The sequence below is a fragment of the Lepidochelys kempii genome, chromosome 4, assembly GCF_965140285.1.
Source record: "Lepidochelys kempii isolate rLepKem1 chromosome 4, rLepKem1.hap1, whole genome shotgun sequence".
NCBI lineage: Eukaryota > Metazoa > Chordata > Testudines > Cheloniidae > Lepidochelys > Lepidochelys kempii.
In genome coordinates, this window is record NC_136383.1 from 64,746,418 (window position 1) to 64,773,830 (window position 27,413).

The 27,413-nt window shown below is 40.2% G+C and overlaps 1 long non-coding RNA gene across 3 annotated transcripts in view; it reads left to right on the forward strand.

Moving 5' to 3' along the window:
• LOC140910493 (uncharacterized) overlaps positions 1–27,413 on the forward strand; it is a 66,434-nt gene that overhangs the window by 30,715 nt on the left and 8,306 nt on the right. Inside the window, exons 4-8 of one of the 3 annotated variants that reach the window (XR_012158608.2) lie at positions 4,066–4,290; positions 4,535–4,602; positions 4,913–5,031; positions 5,126–5,237; positions 16,080–16,975. This is a non-coding gene — a long non-coding RNA (uncharacterized LOC140910493). Of the gene's footprint in view, positions 1–4,065; positions 4,291–4,534; positions 4,603–4,912; positions 5,032–5,125; positions 5,238–16,079; positions 16,976–27,413 lie in introns of those variants that run through there. The other 2 variants (XR_012158606.1, XR_012158607.2) reach the window with 2 other exon arrangements.

Sequence of the window (27,413 nt, forward strand, 5' to 3'; positions counted from 1 at the left end):
CCCTTCTGGGGTATTAAAGCACCAAAATAAGAAGAATGCTAAGAACTCAAAACAGGGCCACCCAAGAAGTCCTCAGCCGGACCCCGTCCTACTCAGGGCTTGTCTTCATGAAGTCAATCCTTTGGTCAGTCTCCATGGGTCCAGACCGTCTCATCCACCAGCAGGCTACTCCAGGCAGCAAGCTATCCCTGACTCTTGGCCAAAACCAAACTTCCCTCACAAGGGAGAAGCCAAGCTCTGCTTTCCACCCACCCTAGTCAGTCCCAAACTTAGCGAGGCCTTCTTTTAACTTCCATCTCCACACTTGAGATCTGCTGTAGGCATAGCAGTGGTGCCAGTCGTGTCTGCAGGCCCTCATTACATTTCTCCCTTTGCCAATGTGGGTGCCATCACTATTTATTCATATTTTTGCTCATTTCTAGACTTCTGAGTTTCATTTGGCATGAGAAGTAGAAATAATGAACTATTACACTTAGCTCTTGTATATTATTTTAATCTACCAGATATTGCACTCAAATAATGGACAAATGCAATTTTACCCAATACCATTCAAGCCTTTAGGCTCAGAGACCCAAAGACAATGGAAGTCAATGCAGTCTCTCTATTGACTTCACTCTGAGTTGGATCAGACCATAAGTGGGTTTTAATAATAGGAACTAGGTCTCTAGCAATGTTAATCATATAAGAATTCTCAGGACTTCCCTTCCCTTATTTATCTGATGAAGACAAATGGTGATTTATATTACTTAGAAAGTAGAAACTGGAATTAAATATCTTATCTGATTATGTGGTGCTATATAAACAGTGTTTAAGTGAATGTGAATTTCTCAAACTCATTCTGAGTTTAGAAAGTTCTCAGGTATTGCTCAGTGAAAAAAGAACATTTTCAGTTGTCACCTTACCTAGAATCATGCAATTCTCCAGATTATGTGGTGCTCCATAAATGATAGAAATCATACTTTTTGACAAACTATGTCACAATGCCAGAAAGAAACATGATTTAACAGTTTGTCTGAAGGATCCTCTAGAAGCTCAGGTAACATTACTACCCTTGTCCCCACCTTGTGTTTGTTTTTTTTAAATATCAGCTTAGAAGAATCATAAAAGTTAGAAACGTTTGAGGTCATTTACTCTATTCTTCTGTCAATAAACAACTGTTCCCTTTTATACATTTGCTAGTGTCTTGTCCACACTGATTTTAAGTGTTCCAAAAAGTGGGACCCCCACCACTTTTATTGGGAGACTATGCCACAGTCAAATATATTTGACTCTAAGGATGTATCTTTGCTATTCTTTCCAATTTTTTTCCATTCTTAATTTCGTCCCTTTGGTGTTAGTTGTACCCCCTTGTAAATAGTCCCTCTCCATCTTCAGTGTTCATATGCTTCAGTATTCATATCAAAGATTTGTAAAATACTATCATGTCTCCCCCAGTATTTTCCTCTTAGTAATATGATATTTTATTAATGTGGTTTCCAGAGTTTCTGAGCAATAGCAACCCCTTTTGACTTCGGTGGGAGCTCTGGACGTTAACACGTTTGAAAGTCAAGCAATACATGCCTTTTCTTTTTAAGTCAGTCTCTGAAGCAATGATTTGATTTGATTTTTTTTCTCTTCTCTGAGCACCTTTCCACTTATTAATATCTTTCCAGTGGTGAGGTGCCCAGAGCTAAATGCAGTATTTCAAGGTTTTTCTTCTAGAGCTATAGAGAGAGAGGCTATTACTTAGCTATATGACATTACTTCAATGTATACTGCCCTAAACTGCAGTGGAGTTCTGTATTTCCATCAAATTCATAATGATTACATTTGATTGCAGCTCCATATTGTTTATGCATGCAATATCCTATACAATCTGTAAGGCCTTCATTCATTTAGATTCTTACGAATGTGTCTAACCTAAGTACTATACATGTCCTTAAGCACCTTTGTGAGGCAAAGGGAGGCCTGTAAGTGAAAACAGAGTGCCAGAATTGGGATTTTTAAGACAGACTTTAAGTCTAACCTTTCACCCAAATATTGTGTGTCAAATGTTGTTCAGAGTTCAGCCACAATGCCAAAATATAAAAAGGGAAGTTAAGCATCTGTCTGCGGAATAAAGGACTGCTCCTGTGTGTGCATGAATGATAGAGTGGGATTGGTGTTTTCCTATTATTTCAGTTTCAATTATTTGCTAGTCTGGCATTTTAAAAAAAAATTTGTTTCTGGATTCTTGTAGGATGAATGGACTGACTGACTCATGATCAAGAAAACACTTACAGACCTGCTGACTGACTGGATGTCTTTTTGAATCCACAGATTTCATAGAATCATAGAATATCAGGGTTGGAAGGGACCTCAGGAGGTCATCTAGTCCAACCCCCTGCTCAAAGCAGGACCAATCCCCAATTTTTGCCCCAGATCCCTAAATGGCCCCCTCAAGGATTGAACTCACAACCCTGGGTTTAGCAGGCCAATGCTCAAACCACTGAGCTTCCCTCCCCCCATTTACTGGATTTACGGATCCAGAAGTTCCTGGAATGGAGTGACTTTTTGTTTGCATAAGGTTTTGTATAATATAACCCCAATTCGCATAATCCTATTTGCATAACAGGAGCCCATTTGTTGCTTCTGAAGTTACTGGTGAGTTTCCCATTCTTTTTTGCCAAGGAACTCCTCAGGAGTCACAAGAGTGGGGGGAGAGGAAACCCTGCCAGGCCACAATTTTCAAGAGCTGAAGATAAAGAACACACTGCTTTGGCTATGTCTCCCATTGCCATGGCTGCTTGCTGGTCCTATTGGTCACTAGCCTCTACCCCTGCAAACCTACCATGCCTGACAAAGAGTCCTGTGTTTTCACTCTCCCGGCTGGCTACCAAGGGATAGGAGTTCAACAGTGTGCAATATCACAGTGGTTCTCAACCAGGAGTCTGGGGGCCCCTTGAGGGGCCATGAGCAGGTTTCAGGGGGGCCTCCAAGCAGGGCCAGCATTATACTCTCTGGGGCCCGAGGTAGAAAGCCAAAGCCCCACTGCATGGGGCTGAAGCCAAGGGCCCTGAGCCCCACCACCTGGGGCTGAAGCTGAAGCCTGACTAATGTAGCTTTGCAGAGTCCCCTGTGGCATTGGGCCACAGGCAACTGCCCAACTTGCTACCCCCTTACGCTAACCCTGGCTTTTCTATGCAGAAAACCAGTTGTTGTAGCACAGGTGGGCCATGGAGTTTTAAGAGCATGTTGTGGGGGGGCCTCAGAAAGAAAAAGGTTGAGAACCTCTACAATATCAAACATTTGGCACCTGCAAGCAAGCCAGCAAATCCATTGACAAACCAGATGAGCTGAGAAAACCATCAGCTAATCTTTTCAATCACTTACCTGAGTCTCCTTCCCTTCCATTTGATACACACCCTTGTTGTATCTTGTGTTAAATTCATTGTAATCTTTTAGGGCTTATCTCATACTAATAGGATGCTACCAAGGGCATCTACATCAGTGGTTCCCAAACTAGGGGCACCGCTTGTTCAAGGAAAGCCCCTGGTGGGCCGGGCTGGTTTGTTTACCTGCCCGTTTCCACAGATTTGGCCGATCGCAGCTCCCAGTGGCCATGGTTCCCTGCTCTTGACCAATGGGAGCTGCAGGAAGCGGTGCGGGCCAAGGGACGTGCTGGCCACCGCTTTCCACAGCCCTCATTGGCCTGGAGTGGCAAACCGCGGCCACTGGGAGCTGCGATCGGTCAAACCTGTGGATGCAGCAGGTAAACAAACCAGCCCAGCCCGGCCCGCCAGGGGCTCTCTCTGAACAAGCAGCACCGCTAGTTTGGGAACCACTGCTCTACATGATACTCTTACAAATCATAAAAATTAGTAAAACATAGACCTTAAACTAGAACAAAGAACTGATGGCCCTTGGAATAGGGCAATGTAAGAGATAAAACTATTACCAGTACATTGATACCTGAAAAATAACTTTGTAAAAGGAGTCCAGAAAAAACGTTAACTACAAACTTTGTCCAATGCAGCATATGCAACAATGGACTGTTATGGGAACTATAAACAGTCATTTCATAAAAGTCTGTTATATATTCCTCAGAAGAGAGACATCTGTGGAAGAGAGAGTGATCCCAGGGGGCTGTTCAACATGATCTCAAATGTATAACTGGGGAAGACTCCAAGGAGGCAGAGAAGGGAGATAACAAGGCACTTTATACGAGAGGAGAAGGACTCCTATTTGGAGACAAAAGTCTGGGTTTCTGAGAAGGTGTCTCCAAAGGGTGAGGGAGAAAGAGAAACAGAACAGTGAAGATGTGCTCTTAATGTAGGTATATCTCATCCACTGCTTTCCCTGCAACTAATTTTGTTAGTGTATCAAAAAAATCTAGTTTGGCAAGATTTATTCTTTATCAGCAGCAGCAGCAGCTGCTGCTTATTACCCATGGTTTTGTTACCCTGGTTTTCCCTCACAGATGTTTTGAGGCCCTTCACTTAGGGGTCACAATAAGGTCACATTTATCCTTAACATCTTTATACTGTTAACAAATTGCATTTCTCATTAAATTCAGTTCGTGCTCCATTGACCACCTCAGCAACACGCATGTTCGCAACCAGCAAGCCAAATTCCTTTCACAAGGTAAATCACTACAGTTTTAAAACCAAGAACATCATTTAATACTATTTATTATTCTCAATACATTCTTTACCATGAAAAGTATTAACAGAAATCTTCGGCTAATACAAACAGCTGTGCTTTTTAATGGTCAGTGTTAATGTCCATTACACTCATGCAGGACCAGATGCATCCAAAGAATTCTAAAGAATCTGTAAAAGGTCATGATATAAAGTAAATTCTTGCTTTCTTCTGCACAGCCCTTTATGCATGAAATAAACTCTTAGAGCTAGTCTGTAAGGTTTCTAAACTGTCCTCTCTCCAATCCTTCCAGATTTTGCAATGATGCCCTCAATAATTACCAGTTGACAGTGCCAAGGTGGAGAGCCAGCAGGGATTATGGATGTTTATATTAATCAAATAAACTAATTCAGGACCATCAAGTTAGGCTAGGTAAGTGCATATGTACACATGTGATCTTATTACTATTAGCCTCATCTTCTTGCCCCTTTGTTACTTTCACTTGTTGCATCTTGTATTATATTAGGTTCCAATGCTGTGCTGAGAACTATGCAAGTGGACGCCTGCACATGAATGGAGCCCTATGACTTCAGTGGGGGTGAGCTGTAGCTCACGAAAGCTCATGCTCAAATAAATAGGTTAGTCTCTAAGGTGCCACAAGTACTCCTTTTCTTTTTGCGAATACAGACTAACACGGCTGTTACTCTGAAACAGATCCAACCATGAGGTTCTCAGTGCAGGACTGAGCCCTTAGATAGTAAGCACTTTCAGGGCTGGATTTCCACCTTACACACTCCTAGGCACAGCATCTTCAGCCCTCCCCACCCCCACAACTGGCCTTTGTGTTGCACACAGTTTTAGAGGTGTAAGGCACCCCTAAAATGCCGGTGCCCCTAGACACGTGTCTACTCTGCCTAATTGGAAATCTGGCCCTGAGCACTTTGGGTAACTCAATGTCTTCCTTTATTTTTTTGTAGAGCCAGCAGAATGAGGATGTCAGAATCCCAACAAGGGCAGTCATAGCCAAGGGTCAGAGCAGGGGCAAACCTGAGGCCGGGAATAGCCAAGAAGTTCGTCATCAGATCTAGGCCAGGGTCGATACCAAGGGTCAGAGTCCAAGTCAGGTTTCAGGTTCTGAGTCAGGAGTCAAAATCAAGCCAAGGTCAAGCAAGGAATTCAAGAGCAAGGCACAGAAACAGTCATAGTAGCTACAGAAGAGCTATACTGTTATCCATCTACTTCTTGGGTTTATATAGGGCATGGAGCCAATCAGGAGCCATAGGGCTTCTATCTGTCAAACCCTTGAGGTGGAATTTTCCATGGTCTATGTTCATAGAGGGTCATGGAAAGTGGAGCACAAACTAGTTACAACAGCTGCTGTTTAGCAGCCTGGAGATATTAGTTTCCTGGTAGCTCTGAAGGCCTGGGTTCTAGACATGTGGGGCCTTACAGTGGGGCTGATCCTTAGTGTGGCCTTTTAGCACTACTGCAATACAATAATAGCAGCACAAAGAAATAGTAGTTCTTTATTTAATAACCTGCCTCTTATTATTGTTCCCCCTTTTATAATTTATATTTCAGCGTTTTTAATCCTAACCCTCTTCTCTACCTTGGATAATTATTACGTGACCCAGATAACAAGTGATGTGAGATCTTTCCCTGACAGTAGCACTTTTGCCAAAGGACTTTATGCTAGTAAATTTGAGCTGCTTTTCAGCAGCTAATCCTCAGAGGGACACCTTCTGTCTTAGTTGTCATATCAAACATTATCGCTGTCATGTCTGTTTATAAGCATCTGTACTTTTATTGTCAACAATCTGTTGGGTTTTTTTAAAATCCCTGCACATTGTTTGGACATGTGGGGACATATGAATTATGATAGATGAACTGTGGCCTGATTTCTTTTGCTGCTGTAATTAGTCCACAAAACTTGTACCTGCAAATGAATTACAGATGCAAATCTGAGCACTTACAGATGAAACTACTTAGTGCACAACTACTTACACCTTAAAATTGTGGATGTAAGTTTTGTGGAACCACATTGCATGTCACTAACTGAAAATGTGGTCCACAGTGTGTAGTCATCATAACAGCCACCATAGGACACTAAGCTTATACAGCAAACAATACCTCTGCAAATACCATACAATTGTGCAATCCTTTGTATGTACACAAAGTTATCTTGCATAACTTTTAATAAGACTGAAAATAACATAGATTCAGTTTTGGTGAGTAGCAGTAATATAATATTGATGAGTATATTTGACACCAAAACAAATGAAGGAAAAAAAATAATTTTTTCCTTTTGTATATATCAAGGAAAGAATCTATTCTCCGTTAGAAAGAGAACTTATTTGCCATCTCCTGCCAAAGCAGAATTATGTTCTCTTTTGATTAAATTGTCTGAGGAAAAGTAAATATCATGTCCTTGAAAAGCCACATAATCTGAAGACTACAACTATTCATCACTTAACATGGAATGATAATGCTATTCAGTTCTTACAGTGTGAGTGCACCAAATATTTGTTTTCTGTTTATGAAGAAACTAATGAGCAAATAATAACATTTTCCACTAAGACATTCAAACATTTGTAACAGAATTTTTTCAAGACTTCTTAAGATTGTATGAATATTTTCTTTAAGATTGAACCATAGAGAGTGATAATTTTCTTCATAACAGCCTCACATAGAGACAATCTCAGGGCACTTCTGCTTAAACAGGAGATAAGGAGAAAAATGGGAACAGAATGGGACCCAAGTTTATTGTAGTCAACAGAAAGATACTTATTGATTTCAGTGGGTTTGGGATCGGTATCTACCAAAATTCCTTTAAACTGCATAGTTTAATCTCCCATTGCTGCTAAAGATATTTACATAGATAAATCCCAATAATACTAAAAGAATTTACATGTAGTATTGAAATTGATGCAGGAGGTAAGTTATGTACAACACAATTTCACTTCCCTTTCCTGCACTTCAGCCCATCTCTTTGAGAAGTATAGACCAGAGTCTATCCTATTAGGGCTTTTCACAAATCATTATACAGAGTCACACCCTATCACTATTGTATTCAAAGCCCTGAATATATGTGTAAGTAACAGTCAGTTTCAGAGACAATAGCTGTTTTAATAATTGAGGCATAGCAGGCCTACTTAAAATTGTTAGCCTGACTGGTGAAAAGTGGGTAAAGGTTCATGAATTGTCACAATAATCTGCTATAACAATATATAACATTGGTTAAGGGGCACATGATTTATGAGGAGACGCAGACGGAACTGGGGTTATTTAGTCTGCAGAAGAGAAGAGTGAGGGAGAATTTGATAGCAGCCTTCAACTACCTGAAGGGGGGTTCCAAAGAGGATGGAGCTAGGCTGTTCTCAGTAGTGACGGATGACAGAACAAGAAGCAATGGTCTCAAGTTGCAGTGAGGGAGGTCTAGGTTGGATATTAGGAAACACTATTTCACTAGGAGGGTGGTGAAGCACTGGAATGGGTTACTTAGGGAGGTAGTGGAATCTCCATCCTTAGAGGTTTTTAAGGTTTGACAAAGCCCTGGCTTGGATGATTTAATTGGTATTGGTCTGCTTTGAGCAGGGGGTTGGACTAGATGACCTCCTGAGGTCTCTTCCAACCCTAATATTCTATGATTCTATGAAATCTTTAAAGATTATGTAAAATAAAATTTCCAAACATAATTGTGTCTTAGTTTTAAGGGCTAATATCCCATGGTCTACCAGTACCACAATCAAAAGATTCGTTTTAATTGGAAAGGAGTATTGGGGAAGTCCTCACTTTGTTTGCATGTACTGCTTCATAAAAGCAAACTGTGTACACAGTCTGGTTACTGGTGGTATAAAAATCTTCTCCTCTACAACTTCTGCTATCTGAAATGGTATTGCTGTAGCTCACTGATTCTATGTTCATGTTCAGATTTCATCTAAATATATATCATGTATCCCTTGCCTGCTCCATTTAACTTTTCAATTCTTGTGATATTTATTTTAATTGTGTTACTTACAGTTAAGTGTAATTATATTAACTCTAAGAGACTGAAGGATACACTGTCAGCTAATGTAATTTTCCACCAAAGTCAATGGGTGTCTCCAGTTGATTTCAATGGGCTCTGGGTAAATCCTTTAGTTTATATGAAAGACAAAATCCACTATGTTTAGGGAAATTATCATTTCTTCCTGTCTATAACTGATTTGATTTGATTTAATTTAATAATAGTGAAATTGAAGACTTTACCTCTAGCCAAGTATAAGCAACAGACTGATAGTATCTGCCACAGAGCTTTGCCAAAACATCACGATATGCAACCCCCACACCTGCTATTGCTCTCCTTGTGTTGTCTAGACTGAAGAATACCAACCCTGTGAAATGGTGCAAAATTTTCTGGTGTTTTTTTATAATTAGGATGACAGACCACAAAAGGTATATTTAATGGATACCTCAGTGAATCCATTTAACTTAATGAGAATAGGATCAGGCCCAGAACAGAAAATAAACTAAGGTAGACAAGGTGTAAATAGGAAATTCAGAGATGTCACATGTCATGTAACAGCTAAATATTTTGTTGAGTCCTATTTGCAGCTCCCTTCTCCCCACCATGCTTTGTGCTAATTGGCAGACTCAGCAGAGAGGCCAAGAACTGCATGGGTCATTAAGACTGTTTCTCCTAGCCCAAAATCCCCATTCAGAGTTGAAGCAAGTTGGCAGGACAGCTGTAAGCGGGAAATTTGCTCACTACTGCCCTGGAAGACTTAATTTACTAGGGCTGCCAATCCTATCCCTTTCACCAACCGTTAATTTTTAAGATTAAGTTTATGGTTATATGCAAATTATTTGCAAACATGAAATTATCATATTAAATAATGTGCATAAAATATCACATATGGAGCTGCACACATTTGGTGGCTATAGAAATAAAGAGACTAACCAGAGATATTAAGTGAGAGAGGTCTCTCTGGAAGAGAGGTACGTGCAAATTCAGAAACTTCATAACAGTAAACCCTGAAAGCCAGATGAAATTTATCAAAATTCCAAAATAAGTAAAATATGAAACTACTGAATTCCAAACATAGAATATATCCTTCAAACGTCACCTTTCTCTGAGACTTGGTAAGTGGTCAACATGGGATTTATCTTTTAAAGAGTAGCAGTGGTTGAAATTGTAATTAAGTTCAGTATAGGGGAAAGTGGTTAAAAGCAATATTACAAGCAGATGAAAATACCACTTGCATGAAACTCAACTGGTAGGAATAAATTAGCATGATTTCTGCAAAGATATGTCATTCCTGTCAAACATGCCACAATTGTGGGAAAAGGTTAATAAAATAATGGGCAAAAGGGAACAAATATATATAATTTATTGGGACCTCCACAGATCTTTTGGCATGGTCCTTTGCAAAAGATTTTAAAATAAATTTAATAGGCATTGGATGAGAAACAAGATGTAAGGTTGTACCATGGATCAAACACTAGTAAGGAAACAAGAAATTATAAGTGACAGTGTGGAGAAAAAAATTAGTGGGGTGCCCAAGAGATTAAGTCATGTAGTAATATGGTTCAAGATATTTAGTAATGATATAGAAGATGTGCATAAAAGATGCTAAATCTGCCAATAACACACAATTATTCAGATAGAAAAACCATCACAGAATTATGAGAAACTCCAGAAGTATCTAATTCAATTAAATGAAAACTAGGCAACATGTTCACAAATTTAATTAAGATATGGGAAACATACTGCCCATTGGAAAAAATATTTTTCCTTTTCAAAGACACAGTGAGGGGTCTGAACGACCTATAACCTTTAATGAAAAAGATCAAGGAAGCATTGTGGAGAGATCAAGGAAGATGCATGATGCATAGCAATGGTCTAAACTGGATCATTAAGAAGAGAATAATATGGGCTTAAATAATGCTCTCCTGCAGGAAAACTCTTTGGAGGAAGCCAGGAGGAAAAAGATCTTTGAGGTCCACAGTTGTGAGAGAAACTGAGAGTCCAGCCTCTAAGCCCTATTTATTCTCTGAACTGATCTCCTCAACCTTTAAGTATCCAGTAAAAAGCAGGGTCATGAAAGCCGAGGCCCTGTGTGTCCTTACCGAGTCCATAGCTCTTTGCTCCCTGGTATCCCAGCTGCATTGGAGTTGTGATGCCAGGGATTCTCACATGTGGCAGCACCTGCAATGTCTCCCCTCAACACACAGACTTCAGTGGGGTTCTCCAGCAAGGAGGAAGCACCACAGAAATGTTAATACAACTCTATGCTGCATTAGTTGACAGGCTATTGAAAGGTATGTTTCCAGTCCTCTTCACATAGGCATCCCTGAAACCCAGTGATTGTGCTAAGTGGATCCACAGTTCTGTAGAGATGACTGATACCCCATCTATGTAGCCATGGGCAGAGGCTGATGTGGAGGGTGCACATATCAATGGTGCACATATCTATCCCATGGAACAAATCACAATGGCATTATATAACACATCTTGTCAAATCCTTCCACTCCCCCCATCAGCCTTCCTAGACTCCTTTGCCCCTCTTCCACCACAGAATCTATCTCATTAATCCCCAACCTTGGAACACCACCAGTATGTGCCTCAGAGTTTCATGATGATATTGACTTCCTCCATTATGTATTCAATCTCTCCTCCCTCAGTTCTGATGTATCCTTCCAAACACCACAACAGGCTAGATCCTCATGTATGTCTGATCTCCAATCATTGCATGTCATAAATATAAAGGGAAGGGTAAAGCCCTTTAAAATCCCTCCTGGCCAGAGGAAAAATCCTCTCACCTGTAAAGGGTTAAGAAGCTAAAGGTAACCTCGCTGGCACCTGACCAAAATGACCAATAAGGAGACAAGATACTTTCAAAAGCTGGGAGGAGGGAGAGAAACAAAGGGTCTGTGTGTCTGACTGTATGCTGGTTTCTGCAGGGGATAGACCAGGAATGGAGTCTTAGAACTTTTAGTAAGTAATCTAGCTAGGTATGTGTTAGATTATGATTTCTTTAAATGGCTGAGAAAATAGCTGTGCTGAATAGAATGAATATTCCTGTCTGTGTGTCTTTTTTGTAACTTAAGGTTTTGCCTAGAGGGATTCTCTATGTTTTGAATCTAATTACTCTGTAAGGTATCTACCATCCTGATTTTACAGAGGTGATTCTTTTCTTTTTACTGCTATTAAAAGTCTTCTTGTAAGGAAACTGAATGCTTTTTCATTGTTCTAAGATCCAAGGGTTTGGGTCTGTGGTCACCTATGCAAATTGGTGAGGATTTTTACCAAACCTTCCCCAGGAAGTGGGGTGCAAGGGTTGGGAGGATTTTTGGGGGAAAGACGTGTCCAAACTCCATTTTTTCAGGAGCCCAGATAAAGTTTGGCGGTGGCAGTGGAAATCCAAGGGCAAAGGGTAAAATTAATTTGTACCTTGGGGAAGTTTTAACCTAAGCTGGTAAAAGTAAGTTTAGGAGGTTTTCATGCAGTCCCCACATCTGTACCTCTAGAGTTCAGAGTGGGAAAGGAACCTTGACAGTGCATTTGAAGAACAAGGTGAGAAATAAGTGATTTTCTGCCAGCTTTCTGCTGGGACCAGTTTGGATGAATGAATATGGAGAACACCCTTAGATATAATCTACCTACAAGAGGGTTGTGCCAAGTGCAACACCTTCTCTAGTGAGGTGCCCTGAGCTAATCAGTATAGTCTAAGAAGTCGGTGGCACTGGCTCCAGGGGGAGTATGACCAGGACACCTTGCAGATAGATCGAATCATGGCATCTTCCCAGGCAGCCTTAACTATGCTGAAAAGGAAGCTCTCCACTCAACCGATCTCTTGGGGGTTCTCCCACCTCAGGAACAGCTACTCACACTAGGGCTACCACACTGAAACCTGTCACACTGGGGTGGGTGTGCAAATTACATCCCTTTTTGCCAGCATAAATTCCTCAGATTTATTCTACCAATTGCTTCAGGTGAGATGTACAGAGGCTTGGAACACAGATATCACAGACCATCCTGGAAGTAACAAGCCTAGATTAAAATGAGAGCCAGGATGCTCAATAATGTATTGAAACATTTCTCACTTTTTAGTCTTATTTTTATTCTATCATAAAAAAAACTGATGGAAATGTAATGACATCTTAATTAAAAATATAATAAGGTTCAGGAATGACAGATGGCAACTCAAGGTATGCCTACACTGCAAATAACAGGTGTGTTCTTAACTCAAGTCGAATCAGCAGCGAAGACATGGCAATTCGGCTTTTTGTCTGACCCTTCAGTGACTCTACATTATGCATCACTGAATCATTTATCTTTAGATTTGCTCACTATGTCTGTTACTGAAGGTCACAACCACAAAAAATAAAAATGATTCAGATGTTGAGCTCTTTCAATCTGACACGAGCACAGTGGGTACCTAAAATTGGTTAAACTCAAAGTATAGCTGAATAAATCAGGCTCCATATCTGCTAAAAAAAGTGATAGATCCAGATATAACAGAAGAAAACGGCTAATGGAAACATTTCAGTGTCTACCACTTATTTGTATTTTTTAAATTCACAGTGTAAAATGGATATCCCCCCTGCCATTACTCATAATGGAGGGAGGAAAACCTGAAGCTGAAGTAATCTATGACATTTGAGAGGTGATTAAACCATACAGATACGTAGTTTACTAAACAAGGACTTCAAAACCTGAGGAGCAAAGGGCAATGTACAAAAGCGTACACAATTGTACAACTAGTTTGTGCTGACAGTTTCCACAGTTGTACATGCAGCTTGGATACTAGCACACACAGTGTGAAGCCCTGTCCCTTTAAATGTTTGAGCACTCCCTCCTCCACAGTGCAAAGCCTCATTTTTTAGGTTAGTTTCAGTTTTGCTACCAGAAGAACAATAAAGCCAGCACAGCAGAGGGATGTATTTCTATCAACAATCTCTGTGTGTCTCCTTCTCTGCTGGGTCCAAATAGAATACACACATGCCCGTTAGGCCAATAATCTACACTAAATATGCTAATTACTCAGTGTTTGTGCACACAGCTATCTGATTGTCACATATTTGCAGGAACTGTGCATGCAAATTGAGCTCAAAATTGCACATGAAGTTTCACGCATGGCTCAAGGCTTCTGCTCTTTAGAAACTTCTCCTGAAAACCGAAACTGTTTGACTCTAAGTACACAATGTATTCTGAATAAATTTATGAAACAGCGAACACCAGACCACATCTTCAGTTAGCATCAGTCAGTATGTTCAACAGAACTACTCTGAATTACACCAGCTCAGGATCTGGACTACTATTTGAATGAAGCATTACATGAAAAGTTTTCCAAACCATGAAAGGAAGCTATGCAAAACTCTGGATAATGTTTTCTGAAATTTTCCACAATTTCAGTTTTCCTGTAGGGCCCTGATTCAGCAGGATACTTGAGCACACGCACGTAACTTTGCTGAAAACATTTCTTGTCAAACTTTGCTTACACTGGAGCTATTTAGAATGTCCAACAATATGCAAAAATGTCTACCTTCTGACCATTCTGAGATTTGGTACAGACATTTCACATCTCTATTCAGTGGTGGATTAATGCAGGGGCCCATGGGCCCTGGCCAATTTGGGGGCCCTCGCAGAAGTCCTGGAACCTCGGTAGAAGTGGGGGGCCACCAGTGCTGGAACTCTGGCCCCAACCCCTGCTCCTCCTCTTTCCCCAGGGCCCCACCCTCTGGCCAGGCCAGAAGCTGGAGCCAGGCCATAGTAAGAGCTGCCCTGGGAGCTCAGGTCACTGTATGGATCCCCAGACCTTCCTCCTGCCCAGGGCAGGGGCAGGGGCTGGGCTGGGGGAGCCTGAGAGCAGCCCCACTGGAGGAAGGCAGAGGGGCTCTGGGGGAGTGGGGAGACCTGAGGGGCCACAGATGATGTTGAGCCCATGGAGGCCAGTGGCACCAAAATACAAGTTTGCCCAGGGCATCATTTTTCCTAAGTCTGGCCCTGGGTGGTTCTTAACATGGCCCAGCTCTGGCTTCTAGCCTGGCCAGGGGGCAGAGCATCACAGGGAAGAGGAGGAGCAGGGCCCTATGGTGAGGGCAGTATGGGGGTCCCTAAAGTTCTTTGTGGCCAGGGCCCCAATAAATCATAATCCGCCTCTGTCTCTATTGAACATAAACCTAATTCTTTCTGATATTCAAAAATGTTCTATTCACTTTGTTTATTTAAAACATACTTGTATGCCTCTTTGCTTCCTGAATTTAGATGAACTATGAATCAGAGGTATCAAAGAAGGCTTATTTTTGTAGTATATCTGACTAGATTGGAAAAAAACTCGTAAGACCATGGTGGCCAACTGCACTTGTCTGGCACAGTGGAACTTTAAGAGTAAAGGTCATCTGTGCAGGAGAGAGAGCTTTTTCAGGAGCCAGTCTGAAACTGAAATGAACTCCATAGGGACGAAGGGCCATCACAAACCTCACTACCTTCTGCTCCAAGTCCAAAGTGCAGTTCTTTGACCTGCTTATCTAACATAAATGCACAGCAACAGGTACAGAAACCCTGTGCCTCTTCACCCCAAATAGCTGAGAAAAAAAGCTACCAGAACACCACAGTCCACTGGACATACAGCTCTCCTTCTGGGAAGAGAATGAGAGAAAAAAATATGTTGGTCACATCACTTAAGGTAGTGGTTCTCAAAGCCGGTCCGCTGCTTGTGCAGGGAAAGCCCCTGGCGGGCCAGGCCGGTTTGTTTACCTGTCGCATCAGCAGGTTCGGCCAATTGCGGCTCCCAGTGGCTGCGGTTCGCTGCTCCAGGCCCATGGGAGCTGCTGGAAGCAGCGGCCAGTATGTCCCTCAGCCCGCGCCACTTCCAGCAGCTCCCACTGGCCTGGAGCAGCGAACCGCGGCCACTGGGAGCCGCAATCGGCCGAACCTGCTGATGCGGCAGGTAATCAAACCGACCTGGCCCGCCAGGGGCTTTCCCTGCACAAACGGTGGAACAAGTTTGGGAACCACTGATGTAGAGGATGGAAACAAAAGCTAAAACATCTGATTCAAAAACTAACATGAGCAGATGGTATTGCTCATTCAAATGCCCTTACAACAGAGTAAACAGTTTTGAAAAGAATGAGGATCAAAGAGAATTCCCAACTGGGCAAAAATGATATTAAAAACATACTGCATTATTTAATGATGAAAACACACACCACCATAAGGCATTCCTCACATAAAGAACTTGTTGATTTCAGGTCAGACTTGAGAGGGAAATTTACATTTGTACTGCAACTATTTCAAAATACCACAAGTGACTGTATGACATGGTTTGCACTAATTGCTTGCCTGCTTTCAGTCTTTTTAGTGCTTTTAATTTAGACAGTGTCAAGAAGGTCCAGAAACTATAAACACCCCTTTTTTTATGCTTGTAGAATTTTAAATACACAGTACTGTTGTTGACAGTTTGAATTTAAAAAAAAAGTGATTTTTTTTTCCTTAGGGCCATCTACAGCAACTTTCATCTACATTATGCAGAGCCGAGGGACGTTTATAAGCATCAGCCATTTAAAATGCAGGCGACCAATGTCTTCATCAGGCTGAGTATTGGGAAAAGGGGGCTACTTTGTCTGGTTTCTATAAAGATGAGAGTGATAAAACCAAGGGAAAAATTTCCGAAGCGACTAGTAATTCTGAGTATTTTGGATTTGGCTACCTACCCTGAGACATTTTAAAGGGATCTGGTTTTTAGAAGGCGAGTGGTCAGCACTTCCCTGGAGACAGAAATTCCATTTCCTGACCAGCTCTGTTTACAACCAGGTTTTAAACTAGCACTGACCTTAAGAAGAGTGGGAGTGGGCCCTAAAGTAGCTTAACTTTCATTTTAGAATACCATTTGTAGCTACCACTGTGGACAGTGTTGGCTGAGTCAATCGTTGCTTTAGCTGATTAGTCAGAATGGTGAGGCAGCTTAGAAAACTCTAGTTTGGATAGTCTGTACAACGTACATATTGTTGTCAACCATGATCTTCAATTCCCTTACACTTCTGGTATGGGTGCACTATAGAATATAGACTTTTTTAAACAGATGTCACAGATTCAGATTTAAAAAAAAAATAAAGAAAGAAAGAAAAGAAAACAATACTCCAGCCATGATCACAGTAAATTTATCATTGACAGAATGCTCTCAGTCTCATAATGGTAACCATAGAAACAGAGTTTTGTGGTCACTGGTTTTTAATACATGTTCCATTTAAATAATGAAATAGATGCCTGAAGTTATTTAATTAGTGATATTTACATAGGTAAGAGCTAATCGTCAGCAATTCCTATAGGCAAACTGACCTAAAAAGGTGAAGATATATTTTAAGGATTTCAGCATTCTGATTTGATTTTTAATCCCATAAAAAAGTTTTGATTTTTAGATTTGTTTTTAACTGTAATCTGAAAATGTGCTGCCAGCAAATTAGATAATACCTATTTCTACATAAAGATAACTGAAAAACACTCACTTACTGGGGAGGAATATGAATCTCTGAAAATGACTAAGACTTTTGATGAAACATAATGGGTCAGCTGCACTAAATAAAGTTGCATTCTTTACTAAAAACTACCCCTAGTGAAATCAGTGTAATTTACCGATTGATTTTAGTGGGAGCAGAATTAGTCTCTAGTTCATGGTTCTATATCCAAGATATGTGAAATGTGAAGAGATATTGTCTCCTGACAAGATAGATCCATTAGCTGCAGGAATGTTCCCATTGCACGCAGGTGCAGAGGTACTTTGTCTTCTCCAGGTGTCAAGCACAAGCAAGTCGGTCCTTCATTTTGCCAAATTGCTATTGATTGATAGAAACAAATTTAGAATTACTTTAGAATCAAAGTAATTCTTAAAGTTATGTGAAAGTGTAACTGACTCATAAATGGGAGAATCTAGAATTTTGCCAAAAAAAGTAACATACAGAGATAAAGTACACATTTTACTTCTTTTTGAATACAAGTGTTCTAGGTGTGTGAAGGAATTCACTCACCCCTAGACCACCTCCTTGTGACCAAACATAGTAACTCTCCTCCCAACTGGCAACTCTGTGCCAATGGCTGCTCCATCTCTGTGAACATTTCCTAGTATGAATGTAAACATTTCCTAGTATGAATTATTTAAATTGCTATTTCCCTGGTCCACTAATTATACAATCCATATGTACTTTTAATATTAATCTTTTTTATTCATATTCTCAAACAGCTGTATTATGTACTAAAACTCTCTTTTGATGGCAATCTTATAAAATGCTGGGAAGAAAAGATTATATGCTGCATTCATGTAAAGTTTTATTATTCTTCCCATTTGTCAGGAATCACAGCAAGTCGTTATTCTTTTAATATATTTGAATCATGAAATAAGCCTCCTAGGATCAAAGACGTATCTGTGTAAGCTTTTTCCTTTAAGTTTTGAAAGATATTTTCTTTCATATGCCGTAGATGTGGACAGCAGTAAGTGACTCTGATTTCCATATTTCTTAACTCATCACTTGTATTCATCGGAACAGTTTTAAAAGCTAACGATCCACATTGCAGCAGTGGAAAATTGCTATTTCCCTGGTCCACTAATTATACAATCCATATGTACTTTTAATATTAATCTTTTTTTATTCATATTCTCAAACAGCTGTATTATGTACTAAAACTCTCTTTTGATGGCAATCTTATAAAATGCTGGGAAGAAAAGATTATATGCTGCATTCATGTAAAGTTTTATTATTCTTCCCATTTGTCAGGAATCACAGCAAGTCGTTATTCTTTTAATATATTTGAATCGTGAAATAAGCCTCCTAGGATCAAAGACGTATCTGTGTAAGCTTTTTCCTTTAAGTTTTGAAAGATATTTTCTTTCATGTGCCGTAGATGTGGACAGCAGTAAGTGACTCTGATTTCCATATTTCTTAACTCATCACTTGTATTCATCGGAACAGTTTTAAAAGCTAACGATCCACATTGCAGCAGTGGAAAATTTCATATATTTGTGTATGTTAAGGAAAAAAGCATTACCATTATTTCACCCATACTAATAGCTAAATCTATGGAACATTAGTGTTAGCGTAGATAAATAGATCATTTTACTTTTATATTTACAATAATTTAAACTGCCATTATGCATTGTTTGTAGAAATATACAGGGAACTTAAATATTAAGTCCCTGATTCTTCCTGTACAATTAAATTTGGAGAGCATAATAAAACACTTAAACAAGGTCTCCTGAATGAGGAGTGACACTCTTTGTATGGAATCATGGGATTCATTTTCTGTGAGTTTTTCCATCCTTTGAGCATTTTAGTTTCAAGTTCAAAGCAACCTGAAAAACTATTTGATTACCTACCTCATGTAGTGCTGTGAAGTTAACTTATGTAAAGTGTTTGACGGATGAAAAAATCTCTACAGCTAGTGCTAATTGTTACAAATGTTATTTTAAAATAAGTTTTTAAATGACATTTTGCTGAGAAATGTTAAGAATCAGTGGTGAGATGCACTAAGACAGGAATAAATAGGAGCACTGACCCAGTACACATAAATTACTTGCCCAGGTAGCCACCAGCATATCTTGGGTGTTTTGTTTGTTTTTATTGTGCAGTCCCATTTTTCTCCAGTGTGCAACTCTCCCCTCTCTTCTGCTCTCAGAAGGAAGCAGGACAGATCAGTGTGCCAGATGGCCTTTCAGTTATGCTGGGGCCCTTACCTGCTCCAGAGAGCAAGGCAACAATCCCTCCAGCAGACCTCTTCTCCCCTCTCTATCAGAGTGCCTGCTGCTCCAGAAAACCAAGCCCCGCAAGTGGAAAGAGGAAGAGGCTATATAGATGGCTGGGCTCCATTAGTAGGGGTGTCTCTTCCTTCCCTCACCTCCCATAGTGCTCCTATTGTTGGTGGCAGAAGAGGTTGTTTTCTCCAAACTCAAGCCTACAGAGGCAGCCACTTTGGATGGTACAAGGGAAATGAGTCTCTGGATATTATCTGGAGTCTGGGAGGAGGATGAGGGGCTGCTCAGCAGAGGTTACGTGGCTTCATGAGAACCCCAATTTATTCAGCAAATCTGGACCTACACTACATGCCTCCCAGCAATCTAGAACACTGGATCATTAGCAATAGGGCATTTTTTGATACCACTGCCTATCTGCTGTAGGCACATGAATTTAGATTTTTAAATATTACATTTTTGGTGGCGGTAGAGATGAAAAAGAACTGAGTGCACTGCATTTGCAGAGCAGGTATAGGCACAGATCACCAGATTTTTAAATGTAGACCGATAGGTGCCTAGGCACCTTTGAAAATCCCACCTGGTGCCTAACCCCTATTGATTTTAAAGTCCCAAGGAATTTGAAGTCAGTGGGAGGTAGACACACAAGGGGGATTTTCAAAAGTGCCTCAACATCTCTCTCTATTTTTAGGCATCTGTTAAAAATGTGGCCCTGACTGACTGCATGAGTGCTGTGGGCAACTCAGACAGACAATTTTGGAGGGAAACCATGCAGCAGTATACATTATCATTCATAACTACTGTTGTGTTGTGGACAACCCATCTTCATGTATTGCTTGCTATTTTTGTCCTCTTTACTATTCACAATTCAAACAGACAACAAATGCTATCTAAAGGCGTTCTTCAAAACATCATTTTAATAGTAATAAACCTATTCAAAATATAGTGAATGTGCAAATGTCAAAGATATCAATATGTTCAAGATGACATAAAACATTGGATTACTTTATGTACAAAGTGATTCCAGTGAAGGGCTGAACAATACACATTTCTCTTCAGTAACTCTAATACATTTCAGGCCACCAATACTTCTGGTGTTGTAAGAGGACTAATCACTGCTGTTATGCCTGTAACATTTCGGGCGCCATCTCTCATAGTGAGGAGTCCCTCATAACTAAAATGACCGAGAGCATCAAATTAGTTCTTCAAAAGAGATATTACTATTAGGATAATGGATGGACCATCTCTGCCTTTGCTCTCTGTATACCTGCAGATTTTTGAATAGCATAAAATGCTATTCCATGACACCTAATGGGTTGAAATGCAAATAGCCTACTGGTTTTAATTACTGCTTTGTTCTGCATTAATACATGGGATAGTATAATTTATACTACTGGGTATCTTATTGAGCTTCAAAGTATCATTTCCAGTTACTCACTGCTCTGCTGAATCCTAAAATTAAACATGCAATGAAGCTCGAGAGAACACACATATATAAGCATAAACCCATCTTTTATTTTACTTTGCCATTTATCTGTAGTAAAGTTCTCAGAGATCTGAATTATGTTAAGATCTTATACTTATGTTTCAATTGAATATGGTTCAACAATGGTAGTGCCTCATATCATCATAGTATTAGATGAGCAGTGGTAGGAGATCAGATGGCCTATTTAGTCCACCCTACTAATAATTAAAATTAACTTTCTATTTTATAAGTTTAGCAGTAACAATTTCTTTCTTAAAACATGACAACATTAACAGCATTCAAGGCAAAACTGACTCTGTGATCAGCACAGCAGATCTCCTGGAGTTCTGAACATGGAACAAGTGTAGAATATGTAATAGGAACCTGCACTGCAGATAAGTAGTATAAAGTGCAGTTCAGAGGAGAAATTTGCCTTGGGGAAATAATGGAAGACTGGCGATAACATCTGTTTTCATTTCCTCAAGGCTCACTATTAGTTCTAATCGAAACAATAATAAATTGCTGTGATAAAGGCAAATAATTATCTTACACTTTGTAAGTCTTTATTTTTAAAATATTTTCAGATTAATATCATCATATTCTAACATTATAAACTATTCCCATATTGTGAGGAAGCTCCAGAATATATATAACTAAAATTACCTTTCCGATTTTCAGTTATCCAAATTAATTTCTGATTGAAACAAAAAATCAATTTAAATATTTTGTTGCCTGCTTAAATAGAAGCATTAATGCAATGCCCAATTAACATGAAACCCTTAGAGTTCACTAGCCACTGTAAACATGTCAACACATGGTTTTGTGCCAACCATACCCAGATGCTCAACAATATCTGGGCAAAATACTCCACGATTTCAGCCAGAGCAGAAGAAATATTCACTTTTTATGGTGCAAATTCATAAATTCATTTGGTGTGTCTGTTTGTTGGGACATTCCTCATTGAAACAGTGGCACTGTCCCACCACATCCCCTTACCAAACACCAAGTCCGTCCCACTCCCCCCGGCCATTCTCCATCTGCTGAAATGTTGCTCAAGAGAAATGTTGTATGGAGTGTTGTACCCTGTTGGTCCCAGGATATTAGAAAGACAATATGGGGGAGGCAATATCTTTTATTGGACCAACTTCTTTTAGCTGTGACATTCTGCATAAGTTTCCCAGACCTGAAGAAGAGCTCTGTGTAAGCTTGAAAGCTTCTCTCTCTCTCACACTAGCAGATCTTGGTCCAATAAGATATTACCTCACCCACCTTATCATTCAAGAAATACAGTTATAAATCAATCACTGAACCACAAGCACAGGGTCTGCATTTCTGCTTCAAAAGCAAGATTTTGTGAACACTTTGAAAATTAGAAATAAATTGTGCCCCTGGGCCTGTCATGGCTGAGCCTTTTTCTGCTGTCTTCCCCTGCCAGACCCTGTCTCTGTGGCAGGGAAGGGCTCAAACAGCAGTTTAGATGGGAGGGCACTGCTTGAGTGAGTAAAGAGACATGTATGGTATGTATTTGAATACATATTCACACCCTTCAGGTGTGTCTTTACTCACCTGAGCCTTACCTCACCGTCTGCACTGCTATTTATACCTGTGCAAGGTGAGGAAGGAGAGAGGGAAGCTACACAGGTATGTACACTACATGGATGCCACCCAAAGAAGCGTACACTGTAGATTAATCCAATACCTTTGTTAATGTGTTCGTTGAGCATGTAGACAAAAAACCAAACAGACAATCCCACAATATAATGGTAATCACAAGGTGTCTACCAGTTCTATGTTACAAAACCCATTCCCCCACCTCAAGCGATGTAACTAACAAATTAAGGGAGTCCCAACAGGTATTAATTGCACCTTGCAAGGGCTACATTTCCACATTACCACTGACCATAGTGATTAAGTTATTCCCCTCCAACCTCCCTCATAAGCACTTTGCAAATGTTCAAGCACTCCCATGAGCAATGGTCTCTAATGATGGGGCACCTCAGAAATAAAGAAAAGAAATGCAGGCACACAAATAAAGTGTATTGCAGTCCCAGGATCAATTCCACAGGTAGCACATTTATGAAGAAAGGGTTTTAATTAAGCATTGAAATGTGTTATTTTGTAAAGTACTTCAGACCACTAAATGTGGCAAAGTAAGTGCTAATGCATCCTTCACCAGTGTAAAGAGAAACCTGAAATCATTGCATTAAAGAGGGGTTACCACTATACTCGTAAATGGAGTTTCATGTGTTCCCGGCCTGCAAAAAAACACAAGTAACAATGGCCAAGAGTATTTCCATCAGCACTCCTACCTCATTAATGATTCTAATAAGAATGTAAATTGATGAATTGCCTTACATACAGATGTCAATAATGACAACAGCAGCAGCAGTGAGCGCATAACAATACGACCACCACCATCAACAGCAGTTAACCAACATCAAGCCAATAGCACACTGTGGTTTCCCTGCAATAACTGCCTTACCTAATGTGCGCACTGACACCTGAGAACAGATAACAGAGCATCATTAATAGCAATTCAAAATGAAACAGAGTTACAAAGCTATGTGGGTCCTTAAGTATCTATTTATTTTCCATCATTTACATGTACAGCTGGTAAAAGAAAAGGATGTTCTCTTCCTGCTTTGCTGTGGTGTGTGCACATATAACATCCCCCATTTCCTTAGCCCACTAGGACCTGTGTGCATGTAGGTTGGATCCAGCTGCCTGTAAACAGTTCTCAAACCAGATCCGGCCTTAGCCCACTCAGGATGGAAATGTTCTCCTTACGCTCAAAAATGTTGTGGAGTGTAAAGCACAACAATATTCTAACAGCACTTTTCACATGGTATAGAGACATGTGTCAATATCTCCAATAAGCGTTCAGCCTACCAAACACACATTCCATAACAATTCTGCAGCTACTGCATTTCAAATTGAAATCCTAACACTAAAGGTTCATTAGCCAAGTCATGAGTGGATATGCAGTGTTCCCCAAAACAGTTGTTAGAAATATACCATATAGAACAATTTTATACCTGGGGAATAAAGTCTCTGCTTCCACCATTGTATACAACCCTAATCTCCTCAGCAACCTGACATCATGAACCTTTCCAGTGCACTCCACATTAATGTCCATGAATATGCCCCAGTGGTCCACAAGGCCTTGCTGAATGGTAGACTAGTATCCTCTTCCATTCATATACTCACTGTCCCCTTGTGGTGAGCAAACTATTGGGGTATGAGTTCAATGATTGCCCCAGCGAAGTTTGGAAATCCCTTCCAAAACCAGCCATTTTTTCTGTTATAGTTCTTATGCCAACCACCCATGGGTAAACCCCACAGCGCCAATTGCCTCACAAACCTCCATAACCACAAACCTTACGGTGAACTTCCTAACCCCAAATTGGGTTGCCACAGACCTATAGCTGTCTGGGGTACCCAGCTTACACAAGCAATAGAAACCCACTTCTCCACAGATATGGCTTTCCTAAATTGATTATCCTGGTGCTTGATTGTTAGTACAAGCACTACACACAGTTTCAGGAAGGTCTTGTTCATGCTCAATAGCTTCTTTTTTTTTTTCCTCATTGTCTGCCAATTTGTTGTCAGTTATTCCTACATGTGCTGAGACCCATGCTATTGCTACGGTCACATCCAATTGCACCAATTCAGTTAGCAGTAATATTTCCTTAAGCACATCATTATGTTGTCAGACTTGCCATTGTATAGTGCCTGCAGCATTATAAGGAATCAGACAGGATGGCCATGGCTTCCTTACTCTCTGGCTTCCTTCCTTCTACTGCTTCCTTACTCTCTGGAGCCATCACTATTTGACACTAGTGTCCCCACTTATCACAGATCTATTGATTTGCTATATCTTGTATATTTATCATGATCCTGCTGTTTATTTTATTATATAGTACCATGTCTTTCAATGGCGATGGTTTTCCAGTGTTAGAGTATTTTCCCATAGCTATAGATTTTGGCCTCTTTTAAGGTGCTTTTGTCAATGAGATTCTTTATCCTACATACATGAGGAATTTTTGAGTTTTTGTCCTACCCAGTCTCCACTTAATTCCCAATAATCAGTATATATTAGCTTAGTCTTATCTTCACTATTACCTAGTACTTTGGCTGAAAAGGTTAAGTACAGGAGCTTCATTCTAAGAGTGATAGGCATTTCTCCATCTGCTATTGGCATCACACACAGAGAGACATAGTAATGAAGGAACCACATGCTATATGCAATCCCTCTGCCTGGATACAGTCTAGTTTTTTCAGAGTTGTTTTTGATGCTGACCTAAAGCCATACTCAATAGGTCTGATTAGTGCTCTGTACAGCATTAGCACCATTTTCTTGTCCACTCCGCAGGAGGGTCCAGATATACTTTTAAGTACGTTGATTCTGCCCTTGCACTTACAATATTTTCAGTGTGATCTCCCCAGGTGAGCTTGTTATCAAATATCAGACCTAAGAATTTGTACTTTTTCCACTATGCTTATTTGCTGGTCTTTTATATAAAATTTTACCTCTTTTTGAATTGTCTGTGTTGTGAAGGTCCTCACTTCCATTGTTTTGTCAATGGACAACTTGAAGCCTCTCCTGTTTCCTCATTCTATATTCCTCTGTAGTGCATCATTGCCACCATATGGAATCACTTTCAAGGTTTCTGTATTTGGTCCCTATGGCACAGTCATCAGCAAATAATGTGATGCTTATTCCTTATTCCTGCATTCATAAGCACTGACTCCGTGGGTGCGCCGGGGCTGAAGCACCCACGGGGAAAAATTGGTGGGTGCTCTGCACCCACCAGCAACTCCCCGCCCTGTCCCAGCTCACCTCCACCTCCTCCCCTGAGCTGTGGGGGGGGAGGAGGCACGTGGCGTACTCAGGGAAGAGGCGAGGCTGGGGCGGGGATTTGGGGAGGGGTCCAATAGGGGCAGGGAGGGGGCAGAGTAGGGTAGGGCCAGGGGCGGGGCTGAGGGCAGGAGGCATGAGCACCCACCGGCACCAAGGAAAGTTGGTGACTGCGCCTGTACTCATCTATTTTGAAAGGTCATTTATCGTGATCTGAAAAAAAGTGGGGCTAATGACACTCTCTGTCGAGTTCCTTCTGTAACATAATATATGATGAAAAAAGGCTTTCCCTATGTAGCGTTGTATGGTTCTTTTGCTTAGGAAATCCCTTATCCATCTGTACATTCTGCCTTTAATACCTATGGTTGACAATTTTATATAATAGTTTTTCTCTCTATAACACATTATCGGTTTTTTTTATGCCCATGAAAGATACTATCAAGATTTTTTGGTTCTCAAGCTTTTTTGTGCTTGTCTGACCACATTGTACATATAATCAGACTCCTACCTCTTCTGATCCCACTTTGTGATCCATCTATGAGCCTATTTTTAAGCGTTCTACTAATCTTTCTGTCACCAGTTTTTCCATAGTTTTACCTAAACACATTGTAAGGGCAGTTAGTGTATATTTTCTCAGGCCTAGAGCACATCTTGCCTCATTTCCTAACTCATTTCCTCAAATACTTGCATATTTCTCCTCCCTAGATATTTCCCCTTTTTCCCATAAGGTGTTGTATAATTTCAATATTACCCTCAGGCCTTCATCACCTAGGTATGTGGGCATTTCAAAGCTTATTTTGTGCTTCTCTGGTGTGGTGTTTTTGTTCCTTATAATGCCTTTTTTGGACTTCCCTCATACTGAAGTTTTCATTTAAAATAAGATCTACATCCTCTTCCTACCTCCTCATCTCATAATCATTACTAAGGAACATTCTTTTCCTTTCCCTAATTTCTATCCTCTGATCCTCATTATTAGTGACTTTTTGAAACCTGGCTGCCAGAATTTCCACTTTTCCTTTGTTGGAGCTTATTACTCCATGGCCCTCAACTAGAAGGCCAGGTATTGTATTGCTCTTACTCTTTAGTCCATTAATTTTCTGACAGTCCTTGTATTCCTCTGATGTACTGAGATCTTTATTTACTCTCTCACAGTATTTCCTCCAGCTTCTTTTTTTATTTTTGCCCTTTTTATAGACCTTTGTCCAACTGTCTTAGTTTTTTTATATGTCATGCAGTCCTCACAGTTTAGTGTGGATTTTGCTTTCTTGTCTGCCTTGTTCTTTTCCTTACTTACCATGGTACACTTTTCGTATTTTAATTATGGTTGATTCCTTGGAATAGTTAGGCAGGCTGTCTTTATAGTAACATTACTAAAAAATTGCTTAATATCCTCACTTATACACTGCTCACAAACATAGTCCTCACTTTTGTGTCTAAAGAGTTTCCAGTTTACTTTTTCTAGATTCCAAGGGGGGATATTATTCTTGTCTTCAATATTTCTTTTTCCTTGATAAGTAATTAACATCGGGAAGGGTTCACTACCCATTCCCTCCTCTCTGTAAATTTCTCAGCTGTATTTGCTTGCTATGTTACTAAAAGCTATTGCCAGGTCTAGCCAAGAAAGGCTTCTATCTGCTGTATTGGACTTGTAGGTATTCCATCATCTAATATTATTAAAATATTATCTTCAAAAATTGCTCAATATTTTCCATTATCATTTGTCCTATTTCCCCAAAATCGGTTGTGACTGATCAGATCACTGCAAATA